The 13,875-nt window shown below is 48.1% G+C and overlaps 1 protein-coding gene across 1 annotated transcript in view; it reads right to left on the bottom strand.

Annotated features, from left to right (window-relative positions):
* Positions 1–13,875, bottom strand: part of MISP3 (MISP family member 3) — a 70,928-nt gene that overhangs the window by 44,807 nt on the left and 12,246 nt on the right. Inside the window, exon 2 of the mRNA XM_073587361.1 lies at positions 13,719–13,759. The gene's annotated coding sequence lies outside the window, so the exon portion shown is untranslated. The remainder of the gene's footprint in view (positions 1–13,718; positions 13,760–13,875) is intronic.

The raw sequence follows: 13,875 nt of genomic DNA, 5'->3' as shown, positions 1-13,875 counted from the left end.
GTGGTGGATGGTCACCATGTCCCAACAAGGCTGTGACGGAGGTGGCGGAGTCATGTTTTGGGGTGGAATCATGGAGTGTGAGCTGGTAGCCCCTTGAAGGTGTGAAAATGACCATGGCAAATATAGTTTCTGACTGACAACTTTCTTCCATGGTACAAAACAAAAGAACTGTACCATCAATAGCGAAATCATCTTCATGCGGACAATGCCCCATCTCCTGCTGCAAAGAAACCTCCAAGTCATTAGCTGCTATTGGCATAAACTCATGGGGTGGCCACCATCCTCCCCTGACCTCAACCCTATTGAGAACCTTCGGAGTGTCCTCAAGCACAAGATCTATGAGGGTGGAAGACAGTTCACATCAAAAACAGCAGCTCTGGGAGGCGATTCTGACATCCTGAAAAGAAATTCAAGCAGAAACTCTCCAAAAACTCACAAGTCCAATGGATTCAAGAATTGTGAAGACGATATCAAAGAGGGTGTGCTACATTACATGGAACTTGCCCTGTTATCCTGCTATCATTGGGAGGATTGGCCAATAAAATGTGATTTATCCTCTAATTCTTGGTGATTTTAACATTATATTGACTCATTTGCATCGATCATTCAGGAAGATCAGAGAAAAATAGCATTTGTCTAATAATTTGTAACGCGGTGTATATAATGCACGGCTTCTATATACTCGCGGACTGATTTGCATCTTATTCTGCATTTTGCTCCTCGGCTCCCCCTGCTGTCAAGTTTTATGAATGTTAGTGACATATAGGCCATTTCTTTGTTTCCATGTGACATCATTCGAGATCTTTGAGATATTGGCACCTTTGAGGTACGTCTTTCTGTACTGGGTCCTTCTCTGTTTAGTTGATAAATATTCTATTCCACTATCTGTTTCTGGGAAAGTTGGGTGACAACCACTATGGCCACCATCACGGGTCTTACAGGAGTTGTCATCTGGCTTTCCTGAAATCCTGAATGGCAGATCTGCTTTTTAAATGGGAATTGGCCAGATATTGATGGGGGTCCGACACCTGGCATCCTTGCCCCGGGACTGACTGGCCCACCGGAGAACCGGAGGATTCTCTGGTGGGCCCAGGCACTGACACCTGCTGGCATACAGGGCCAGCAGCTGCCTAGGGCCCCCGCTTCTCCAGGGGCCCCCAGCCAGTGGCGTGGCCCTAATAGTGGCACACCACGCAGCTGCTATGGGGGCCCCTGATGCCAGCGGGGCAGCAGCGGGTGACAGCAGGCAGCAGCCGGCTGCTGCAGCTAAAGCATGTCCGCACTGCTAAAGAGAAATTAATATTTACTCTTCCCCATGCCCCCATGGGCGTGGAGAGGATCTGAATATTCATTTCACTTTACTAGCAGGCAGTGTTAGCTATCAGGGATGGCAGGCCAGGGCTGCCACTCCCCCAGGGGCCCCTAGCCCATGCGGCCGCTATGGAGCAGTAAGTAGGGTGGGCCCGGCGGCAGCGCTGCCCCCCAGTGTGTGCCACATTCAACTGTATTGGCATCATAAATGTCGATACAGTTGAACGCAATAATGGAGGAGAGAGCGATAAATGAAGCTCCCTCTCCCATCATTCCCCTCTGGCTCTTACACAAAGCCGATGCGTGATGACATCACTTCATCACATACCTGCTGTGTGCCGGGCAGACGGCAGCGCATCTCCTGACATCTGAGAAGAGCCTGGGGAATCAGCGTGTGAGCGAGGAGGAGAGGTGAGTATTATGTTTGTTTTCTTATACAGTATACAGGGTGGTCCAAAAGTAGGTGGACAGTATGTGTAATGGGGTAATGAAACATTTCCTAATAAATGGATTGACCGGCACGTTCACCAGACTTGACCCCAATGGATTTTTTCTTCTGGGCACTCAAGGACAAAGTTTATAGTCGAAAAACAAAAAGTGTCAGTGATTTTAAAAATTACATAAGAGATGCATTTCAGGAAATTAATACCCAAAGAGACTTGTGCAAAAATGTTTGCCGAAGCGTAAAAAGGTGTGCAAATTGTGATGGAAAACAGTTTGAGCGCCTGCGTTGATAAAATTTATGGGCTCTTGTATTATTGTTCAGAATAAAATTTAATTGTCAATGTTATGCTTGTGTTAGTAAATATAATTTTATATATAAATCAAAATAAATGTTATTATTTTCTGTCCACCTACTTTTGGACCACCCTGTATATATCAGTGAGTCCTGGTTGCATTATACCCTCAGAGGGGAGTGCATTATACCAGACCTGGGCAAAGTGCGGCCCGCGGGCCACATCCGGCCCTCTGGCTGTCTCAGTCTTGCCCGCTCGCTTGCTGTCTCCCTAGGCGCAGAAAGCATTGGTGGAGGAGGGGCCTCCGGCTACTTCCTCCAACAATCAGCGTGTGAAACAGCTGACATGATAACATCATTTCATCTCGTCAGCTGTGTACTGCCAGAGAATCAGCGCATCGGAGACAGCAGCAGAAGCAGAAGTAGGGCGCCTGGGAACGGGACCGAGGTGAGTATGTGGTGTTTTTTTCATGTGTATGAACATGGGGAGTCTATGGGGGTGAACATGAGGATTCAATGGGGCTGAACATGGGGATTCTATGGGGGTTGAACATGGGGATTCTATGGGGGTGAACATGGGGATTCTATGGGGGTGAACAAGGGGATTCTATGGGGCTGAACATGGGGATTCTATGGGGCTGAACATGGGGATTCTATGGGGCTGAACATGGGGATTCTATGGGCGTGGACATGGGGATTCTATGGGGGTGGACATGGGGATTCTATGGGGGTGAACATGGGGATTCTACAGGGGTGAACATGGGGATTCTACAGGGGTGAACATGGGGATTCTATGGGGGTGAACATGGGGATTCTATGGGGCTGAACATGGGGATTCTATGGGGCTGAACATGGGGATTCTATGGGGCTGAACATGGGGATTCTATGGGCGTGGACATGGGGATTCTATGGGGGTGGACATGGGGATTCTATGGGGGTGGACATGGGGATTCTATGGGGGTGAACATGGGGATTCTACAGGGGTGAACATGGGGATTCTACAGGGGTGAACATGGGGATTCTATGGGGGTGAACATGGGGATTCTATGGGGGTGAACATGGGGATTCTATGGGGGTGGACATGGGGATTCTATGGGGGTGAACATGGGGATTCTACAGGGGTGAACATGGGGATTCTACAGGGGTGAACATGGGGATTCTATGGGGGTGAACATGGGGATTCTATGGGGGTGAACATGGGGATTCTATGGGGGTGAACATGGGGATTCTATGGAAGTGAACATGGGGATTCTATGGGGGTGAACATGGGGATTCTATGGGGCTGAACATGGGGATTTTATGGGCGTGGACATGGGGATTCAATGGGGGTGAACATGGGGATTCTATGGAAGTGAACATGGGGATTCTATGGAAGTGAACATGGGGATTCTACAGGGGTGAACATGGGGATTCTATGGGGGTGAACATGGGGATTCTATGGGGGTGGACATGGGGATTCTATGGGGGTGGACATGAGGATTGTATGGAAGTGAACATGGGGATTCTATGGAAGTGAACATGGGGATTCTACGGGGGTGAACATGGGGATTCTACGGGGGTGAACATGGGGATTCTACAGGGGTGAACATGGGGATTCTACAAGGGTGAACATGGGGATTCTATGGGGGTGAACATGGGGATTCTATGGGGGTGGACATGGGGATTCTATGGGGGTGGACATGAGGATTGTATGGAAGTGAACATGGGGATTCTATGGAAGTGAACATGGGGATTCTACGGGGGTGAACATGGGGATTCTACGGGGGTGAACATGGGGATTCTACAGGGGTGAACATGGGGATTCTATGGGGGTGAACATGGGGATTCTATGGGGGTGAACATGGGGATTCTATGGGGGTGAACAAGGGGATTCTATGGGGGTGAACATGGGGATTCTATGGGGCCGAACATGGGGATTCTATGGGGCCGAACATGGGGATTCTATGGGGCTGAACATGGGGATTCTATGGGGCTGAACATGGGGATTCTATGGGGCTGAACATGGGGATTCTATGGGGGTGGACATGGGGATTCTATGGGGGTGAACATGGGGATTCTATGGGGGTGAACATGGGGATTCTATGGGGGTGGACATGGGGATTCTATGGGGGTGAACATGGGGATTCTATGGGGGTGAACATGGGGATCCTATGGGGGTGAACATGGGGATTCTATGGGGCTGAACATGGGGATTCTATGGGGGTGAACATGGGGATTCTATGGGGGTGACCATGCGGATTCTATGGGGGTGAACATGGGGATTCTATGGAAGTGAACATGGGGATTCTATGGAAGTGAACATGGGGATTCTATGGAAGTGAACATGGGGATTCTATGGGGGTGAACATGGGGATTCTATGGAAGTGAACATGGGGATTCTATGGAAGTGAACATGGGGATTCTATGGAAGTGAACATGGGGATTCTATGGAAGTGAACATGGGGATTCTATGGAAGTGAACATGGGGATTCGACGGGTGTGAACATGGGGATTCTACAGGGGTGAACATGGGGATTCTACAGGGGTGAACATGGGGATTCTATGGGGGTGAACATGGGGATTCTATGGGGGTGAACATGGGGATCCTATGGGGGTGAACATGGGGATTCTATGGGGGTGAACATGGGGATTCTATGGAAGTGAACATGGGGATTCTATGGGGGTGAACATGGGGATTCTATGGGGCTGAACATGGGGATTCTATGGGCGTGGACATGGGGATTCAATGGGGGTGAACATGGGGATTCTATGGAAGTAAACATGGGGATTCTATGGAAGTGAACATGGGGATTCTACAGGGGTGAACATGGGGATTCTACGGGGGTGAACATGGGGATTCTACAGGGGTGAACATGGGGATCCTATGGGGGTGAACATGGGGGTTCTATGGGGGTGAACATGGGGATTCTATGGAAGTGAACATGGGGATTCTATGGGGCTGAACATGGGGATTCTATGGGCATGGACATGGGGATTCAACGGGGTGAACATGGGGATTCTGTGGGGGTGAACATGGGGATTCTATGGAAGTGAACATGGGGATTCTATGGAAGTGAACATGGGGATTCTACGGGGGTGAACATGGGGATTCTACGGGGGTGAACATGGGGATTCTACAGGGGTGAACATGGGGATTCTACAAGGGTGAACATGGGGATTCTACGGGGGTGAACATGGGGATTCTATGGGGGTGAACATGGGGATTCTATGGGGGTGAACATGGGGATTCTATGGGGGTGGACATGGGGATTCTATGGGGGTGGACATGAGGATTCTATGGAAGTGAACATGGGGATTCTATGGAAGTGAACATGGGGATTCTGTGGGGATGAACATGGGGATTCTATGGGGGTGAACATGGGGATTCTATGTAAGTGAATATGGGGATTCTATGGAAGTGAACATGGGGATTCTACGGGGGAGAACATGGGGATTCTATGGGGGTGAACATGGGGATTCTATGGGCGTGGACATGGGGATTCAATGGGGGTGAACATGGGGATTCTATGGAAGTGAACATGGGGATTCTATGGAAGTGAACATGGGGATTCTATGGAAGTGAACATGGGGATTCTACAGGGGTGAACATGGGGATTCTATGGGGGTGAACATGGGGATTCTACAGGGGTGAACATGGGGATTCTCTGGGGCTGAACATGGGGATTCTATGGGCGTGGACATGGGGATTCAATGGGGGTGAACATGGGGATTCTGTGGAAGTGAACATGGGGATTCTATGGAAGTGAACATGGGGATTCTACAGGGGTGAACATGGGGATTCTACGGGGGTGAACATGGGGATTCTACAGGGGGTGAACATGGGGATCCTATGGGGGTGAACATGGGGATCCTATGGGGGTGAACATGGGGATTCTATGGGGGTGAACATGGGGATTCTATGGGGGTGAACATGGGGATTCTATGGGGGTGAACATGGGGATTCTATGGAAGTGAACATGGGGATTCTATGGAAGTGAACATGGGGATTCTATGGATGTGAACATGGGGATTCTATGGGGGTGAACATGGGGATTCTATGGGGGTGAACATGGGGATTCTATGGAAGTGAACATGGGGATTCTATGGAAGTGAACATGGGGATTCTACGGGGGTGAACATGGGGATTCTACGGGGGTGAACATGGGGATTCTACAAGGGTGAACATGGGGATTCTATGGGGGTGAACATGGGGATTCTATGGGGGTGAACATGGGGATTCTATGGAAGTGAACATGGGGATTCTATGGAAGTGAACATGGGGATTCTACGGGGGTGAACATGGGGATTCTACGGGGGTGAACATGGGGATTCTACAAGGGTGAACATGGGGATTCTATGGGGGTGAACATGGGGATTCTATGGGGGTGAACATGGGGATTCTATGGGGGTGGACATGAGGATTCTATGGAAGTGAACATGGGGAATCTATGGAAGTGAACATGGGGATTCTATGGAAGTGAACATGGGGATTCTGTGGGGGTGAACATGGGGATTCTATGGGGGTGAACATGGGGATTCTATGGAAGTGAATATGGGGATTCTATGGAAGTGAACATGGGGATTCTACGGGGGTGAACATGGGGATTCTACAGGGGTGAACATGGGGATTCTACGGGGGTGAACATGGGGATTCTATGAGGGTGAACATGGGGATTCTATGGGGATTAACATGGGGATTCTATGGGGGTGAACATGGGGATTCTATAGGGGTGAACATGGGGATTCTATGGGGGTGAACATGGGGATTCTATAGGGGTGAACATGGGGATTCTATGGGGCTGAAGATGGGGAGTCTATGGGGCTGAACATGGCGATTCTATGGGAGTGAACATGGAGATTCTATGGAAGTGAACATGGGGATTCTATGGGGGTGAACATGGGGATTCTATGGGGCTGAAGATGGGGAGTCTGTGGGGCTGAACATGGCGATTCTATGGGAGTGAACATGGAGATTCTATGGAAGTGAACATGGGGATTCTATGGGGGTGAACATGGGGATTCTATGGGGGTGAACATGGCGATTCTATGGGGGTGAACATGGCGATTCTACGGGGGTGAACATGGGGATTCTATGGGGGTGGGCATAGGGATTCTATGGTGGTGAGGTTCAGCACATGGGGATTCTATGGAAGTGAACATGGGGATTCTACGGGGGTGGGCATGGGGATTCTATGGGGGTGGACATAGGGATTCTATGGTGGTGAGGTTCAGCACATGGGGATTCTATGGCGGAGAGGTACAGCACATGAGGATTCTATGGGGGTGACGTACAACACATGAGGAATCTATGGGGGTAACGTACAGCACATGGGGATTCTATGGGATGACATGCAGCGTATGGAGATTCTATGGGGGTGGCATGCAGCACATGGGGAGGCTATGAGGGTGACATGCTGCACGTGGGGAGGCTATGGGAAGGCTGTATACTGTCATGCAGTATATGGGAAGCTCGCTGCCTCGGAGTAATCCTTGACGCTGATCTCTCCTTCAAACCACATATCCAAACCCTTTCCACTTCCTGCCGACTTCAACTCAAAAATATTTCACGCATCCGTTCATTCCTCACCCAAGAATCTGCAAAAACCCTAGTCCATGCCCTCATCATCTCTCGCCTTGACTACTGCAACCTCATGCTCTGTGGCCTCCCCTCAAACACTCTCGCACCCCTCCAATCTATTCTAAACTCTGCTGCCCGACTAATCCACCTGTCCCCCCGCTATTCCCCAGCTTCTCCCCTCTGTCAATCCCTTCACTGGCTCCCAATTGCCCAGAGACTCCATTACAAAACCCTAACCATGACATACAAAGCAATCCACAACCTGTCTCCTCCATACATCTGTGACCTCGTCTCCCGGTACTTTCCTGCACGCAACCTCCGATCCTCACAAGATCTCCTTCTTTACTCCCCTCTTATCTCCTCTTCCCACAATCGCATACAAGATTTCTCTCGCGCATCACCCCTACTCTGGAACTCTCTACCACAACATATCAGACTCTCACCTACCATCGAAACCTTCAAAAAGAGCCTGAAGACCCACCTCTTCCGACAAGCCTATAACCTGCAGTAACCACCGATCGACCAAACCGCTGCACGACCAGCTCTACCCTCGCCTACTGTATTATCACCCATCCCTTGAAGATTGTGAGCCCTCGCGGGCAGGGTCCTCTCTCCTCCTGTACCAGTTATGACTTGTATTGTTTAAGATTATTGTACTTGTTTTTATGTATACCCCACCTCACATGTAAAGCGCCATGGAATAAATGGCGCTATAACAATAAATAATAATAATAATAATAATGGGAAGGCTGTGTGGGGCTCATGCAATATATGGGGAGGCTGTGTGGGGCTCAGTCAGTATGTGGGAGGCTGTGTGGGGCCTCACTCAGTATGTGGAGAGACTGTAGGGCTCATGCTGTATATAAGAAGGCTGTGTGGGGCTCATGCAGTATATAAGGAGGCTGTGTAGGGCCTCATGCAGTATATGGGGAAATCGGGGCTCATGCAGTACATGGGGAGGCTGTGTGGGGCTCATGCAGTATATGGGGAGGCAGTGTGGGGCTCATGCAGTACATGGGGAGGCTGTGTGGGGCTCATACTATATATAGGGAAGCTGTGTGGGGTTCATGCTGTATATAGAGAGGCTGTGTGCGGCTCATGCCGCATATGGGGGAGGCTGTGTGGGGCTCATGCCGCATATGGAGGTGGCTGTGTGGGGCTCATGTTGCATATGTAGTAGGCTGTGTGAGGCTCATGCTGTGTATAAGGGGCTGTGGGGGGTTTAAAGAGACTATACAGGGGGTGTCAGCATACTTAATTCTGCTCAACATTAAGTGTTACAATTAATAATAATAAATTAATATTGAGTAGAATTATTTTCAAGCTATTGGTTCAGCCCTCCACAGAGGTCATGGTCTCTCATGTGGCCCCTCGGAAAAATTAATTGCCCACCCCTACATTATAACCTATGAGGCGGGTGCATTATTCCCTATGAGGGGGCAGCATTATACCCTATGAGTGGGCTGCATTATACCCTATGGAGGGAGCTGCATTATACCCTATGAGGGGGTGCATTATACCCTATGGGGAGGCTGCATTATACCCTATGAGTGGGCTGCATTATACCCTATGGAGGGAGCTGCATTATACCCTATGAGGGGGTGCATTATATCCTATGAGGGGGCAGCATTATACCCTATGAGGGGGCAGCATTATGCCCTATGAGGGGGCAGCATTATACCCTATGAGGGGGTGCATTATACCCTATGATGGGGGTGCATTATTCCCTATTATTCCTTATGGAGGGGCAGTATTATATCCTATGAGGGGGGTGCATTATTCCCTATGAGGGGTCAGCATTATAGCCTATGAGGGGCAGCATTATACCCTATGAGGGGGTGCTTACACCCTAAGAGGCGTCAGCATTATACCCTGTGAGAGGGTGCATTATACCCTGAGGGGGCAGCATTATACCCTGAGGGGGAAGCATTATACCCTATGAGTGGGCAGCATTATACCCTATGAGGGGGCAGCATTATACCCTATGAGGGGGCAGCATTATACCCTATGAGGGGGCAGCATTATACCCTATGATGGGGGTGCATTATTCCTTATTATTCCTTAAGAAGGAGCAGTATTATATCCTATGAGGGGGGTGCATTATTCCCTATAAGGGGGCAGCATTATACCCTATGAGGGGGCAGCATTATACCCTATGAGGGGGCAGCATTATACCCTATGAGGGGGCAGCATTATACCCTATGATGGGGGTGCATTATTCCTTATTATTCCTTAAGAAGGAGCAGTATTATATCCTATGAGGGGGGTGCATTATTCCCTATAAGGGGGCAGCATTATTCCCTATGAGGGGTCAGCATTATACCCTATGAGGGGGTGCATTACACCCTAAGAGGCGTCAGCATTATACCCTGTGAGAGGGTGCATTATACCCTATGATGGGGCAGCGGTTTACCCTATGAGGGCGATGCATTATTCTACATGAGGAAACAGCATTATACCCTATGAGGGTGCAGCATTATACCCTATGAGGGGGCAGCATTATCATAGAATCATAGAATCATAGAATCGTAGAGTTGGAAGGGACCTCCTGGGCCATCTGGTCCAACCCCCTGCTCAAAGCAGGATTCGCTAAATCATCCCAGTCAGATGTCTGTCCAGCCTCTGTTTGAAGACTTCCATTGAAGGAGAACTCACCACTTCTCGTGGCAGCCTGTTCCACTCATTGATCACTCTAACTGTCAAAAAGTTTTTTCTAATATCTAATCTGTGTCTCTTCCCATTCAGTTTCATCCCATTGCTTCTAGTCTTTCCTTGTGCAAATGAGAATAAAGTTGATCCTTCTACAATGTGACAGCCCTTTAGATATTTGTAGACAGCTATTAAGTCTCCTCTCAGTCTTCTCTTTTGCAAACTAAACATTCCCAAATCCTGCAACCTTTCCTCATAAGACAGGGTTTGCAGACCGGTCACCATTCTGGTCGCTCTTTTCTGAACTTGCTCCAGTTTGTTGATGTCTTTTTTAAAATGTGGTGCCCAAAACTGGACACAATATTCCAGATGAGGTCTGACCAAAGAGGAGTAGAGGGAAATAATGACTTCACGTGATCTAGACTGTATGCTTCTGTTAATACATCCTAGAATTGCATTTGCCTTTTTTGCTGCTGCATCACACTGTTGACTCATATTCAGTCTGTGATCTATTAGTATACCCAAGTCTTTTTCACATGTGCTGTCACTTAGCCCTATTCCTCCCATTCTATATATGCTTTTTTCATTTTTATTGCCCAGATGTAGTACTTTGCATTTCTCCCTGTTAAAAACCATTCTGTTAGTTGCTGCCCACTTCTCCAGTTTATTTAAATCTTTTTGAATCCTCTCTCTCTCTTCTCTAGTATTAGCTATCCCTCCTAGCTTTGTGTCATCAGCAAATTTAATCAGTTTACCCTCAATTCCTTCATCTAAATCGTTGATAAAGATGTTGAACAATACAGGGCCCAGGACAGAGCCCTGTGGTACCCCACTTGAGACATTCTTCCAACTGGATGTGCAGCCATTTACGACCACTCTTTGGGTCCGATCACTAAGCCAGTTATGAATCCACCTAACAGTTGCCTTGTCCATTCCATACTTAGTCATTTTTTCAATAAGGATTGTATGAGAGACTTGGTCAAATGCTTTGCTGAAGTCAAGATATACTATATCTACAGCATTTCCTTGATCCACCCAATCAGTGATACCGTCATAGAAGGAAATTAAGTTAGTCTGACATGACTTATTAGTTAGAAACCCATGCTGGGTTATACCCTATGAAGGGGCAACATTATAACCTATGAGGGGGGTACATTATTCCCTATGGGGGGGCAGTATTATTCCCTATAATGGGGCAGGAATATACCCTATGAGGGGCAGCATTATACCCTATGAGGGAGGCAGCATTATACCCTATGAGGGGCAGCATTATACCCTATGAGGGGCAGCATTATACCCTATGAGGGGGCAGCATTATACCCCATGAGGGGCAGTATTTTACCCTATGAGGGGGCAGCATTATACTTTGAGGGGCAGCATTATACCTTATGATGGGCAGCATTATACCCTATGATAAGCAGCATTATATCATATGAGGGGACAGCATTATAACCCATGAGGGGCAGTATTTTACCCTATGAGGAGGCAGCATTATACCCTATGAGGGGAAGCGTTATACCTTATGAGGAGGTGCATTATACCCTATGAGTGGCATCATTATGTCCTAAGAGGAGGCTACATTATATTCTATAGGGGGTCTGCATTATACCTTATGAGGGGGTTGCATTATACTCTGAGGGGGCTACATTATATTCTGCGGGAGGCTGCATTATACTATATCAGGCTGGCTGCATTATACCCTATGAGGGGGCTACATTATATTCTATGGAGGGCTGCATTATATTCTATGAGGGGGGCTAGATTATATTCTGTGAGGGGGCTGCATTATAGTATATGAGGGCTGCATTATATTTTATGGGGGCTACATTATATTCTATGTAGGGGGCTACTTTATATTCTATGTGGGGGGGCTACATTATATTCTATGAGGGGGCTACATTATACTCTATGAGGTGGGCTATCCTAACTCCTGCTACATAATTAAGACTTGTACTACTTTATATTATACCCGGATATTAGCACGTTTTACCGCACAATTGGTGGTCTTGTATTTATTTTTCTATGTAGCTACATAGTGGGCTTCAAGAATGATTTTCTCTGGTGGGCCCAAGGTGCTCCAGTTGGACACCTGGCATCCCTACCGATCAGCTGTTTGCAGCTCTCACCACAGACTTATATAAATAGTGTACTTCAGCTCCTATTAAGATGAATGTTATTCGAGCTCCAAGATCTTGGAATGACCACTACATGGTGTACGGACCTGTGATGTCCTGGCCCAAACTCTGTGTACTTCCATCTTGAGAGTGCAGGAAGGTGAGTAGAATAGTTTTTTTTTTCTTCATATATTTGTTGGAGAAGAGCTGAAGAACAGGGACATTTTATTACTGGAAGAAGCCCAGGATGAGAGACATTATAACAGGATGGGGACATTTATTACTTGAAGGAGCCCAGGATGGGGGGCATTATGCCAAGAAGGGGCCCATGATGGGGGACATTATACTAGGAAAGGGAGATATTATACCAGAAAAGGGCCCAGGATGGATGACGTTATACCAGGAAGGGACCCAGAATGGAGGACATTATACTAGGAAGGGGCCCAGGATGGAGGATATTATACCTGGAAGGGGCCCAGAATGTAGGACATTATACTTGGAAGGGGCCCACGATGGAGGACATTATACTGGGAAGGAAACCAGTATGGATGACATTATGCCAAGAAGAGCCCAGGTTGGGGAGCATTATACCAGGATGGGGGGAATTATTACAGGAAGAGGCCAGGCTGGTGGACATTATACCCGGGAGATATTACACCAGAAAGGGGCTCAGGATGGAGACATTATACCAGGATGGAGGATATTATTACTGGAAAGGGCACAGTATAGGGGACACTATACAAAGAAAAGGCCAAGGATGGAGGACATTATACCTAGAAGGGGCCCAGGATGGGGGACAGACACATTATTACAGGAAGGGGCCATGATGGAGAACATTATTATAGGAAAGGGCCAGGATGGGGGGACATTATTACAGGAAAGGACCACAAGATGGGGACATTATTACAGGTAGGGTGACATTGTTGCATGAGAGGGCGAACTCGTATGTCTTCACAGGATCGGGAACACTACAAGGGCCCATACAACTGACAAACATGCGATGGGGTCAGGTCCAGATTTTATACCGGGTGCCATCAGACTCTAGTTACGCTACTGCGGGTCAGCACACCCGTGGCCAGTCCGGACGTCACATGTCTGTAGTCGGACCATGAATGTTGGAAGTGTGCAACCAGCCTTAGACAGAAATCGGTCAGATTTGCGTGTGATACTGTCTGCTAGGCGGGTGTATCTAAGCCGATCATATGTGATCCTGTCTGATGAGTTGGTGTACCTAATCTTACTGTGTGTAATATCTTCTGCGCTATCATGTGTGATACTGTATGCTGAGCGGAGGTATCTGAGCCGATCGCGTGATACCATGTCTGGATACTGGGGTGACGATGACACTCACCTCTTCTCAGAAATCCAGGATTTGCTGGAATTCACTGATATCTGCCAAACAGATGAGGAGATATTTACTGACAGTGAACGTCAGAAGCCACAAACACAGTGCTGGTGAGAGACAGTCACCGAGAGAGTGAGAGAGAGCGAGGGCGACTACTTATTAA

The sequence above is a fragment of the Dendrobates tinctorius genome, unplaced genomic scaffold (genome assembly GCF_039654945.1).
Source record: "Dendrobates tinctorius isolate UK_male_01 unplaced genomic scaffold, ASM3965494v1 ptg000099l, whole genome shotgun sequence".
Classification (NCBI taxonomy): Eukaryota; Metazoa; Chordata; class Amphibia; order Anura; family Dendrobatidae; genus Dendrobates; species Dendrobates tinctorius.
Note: the sequence above shows the minus strand (reverse complement) of the source record. Positions and strands in the feature narration are given on the sequence as shown.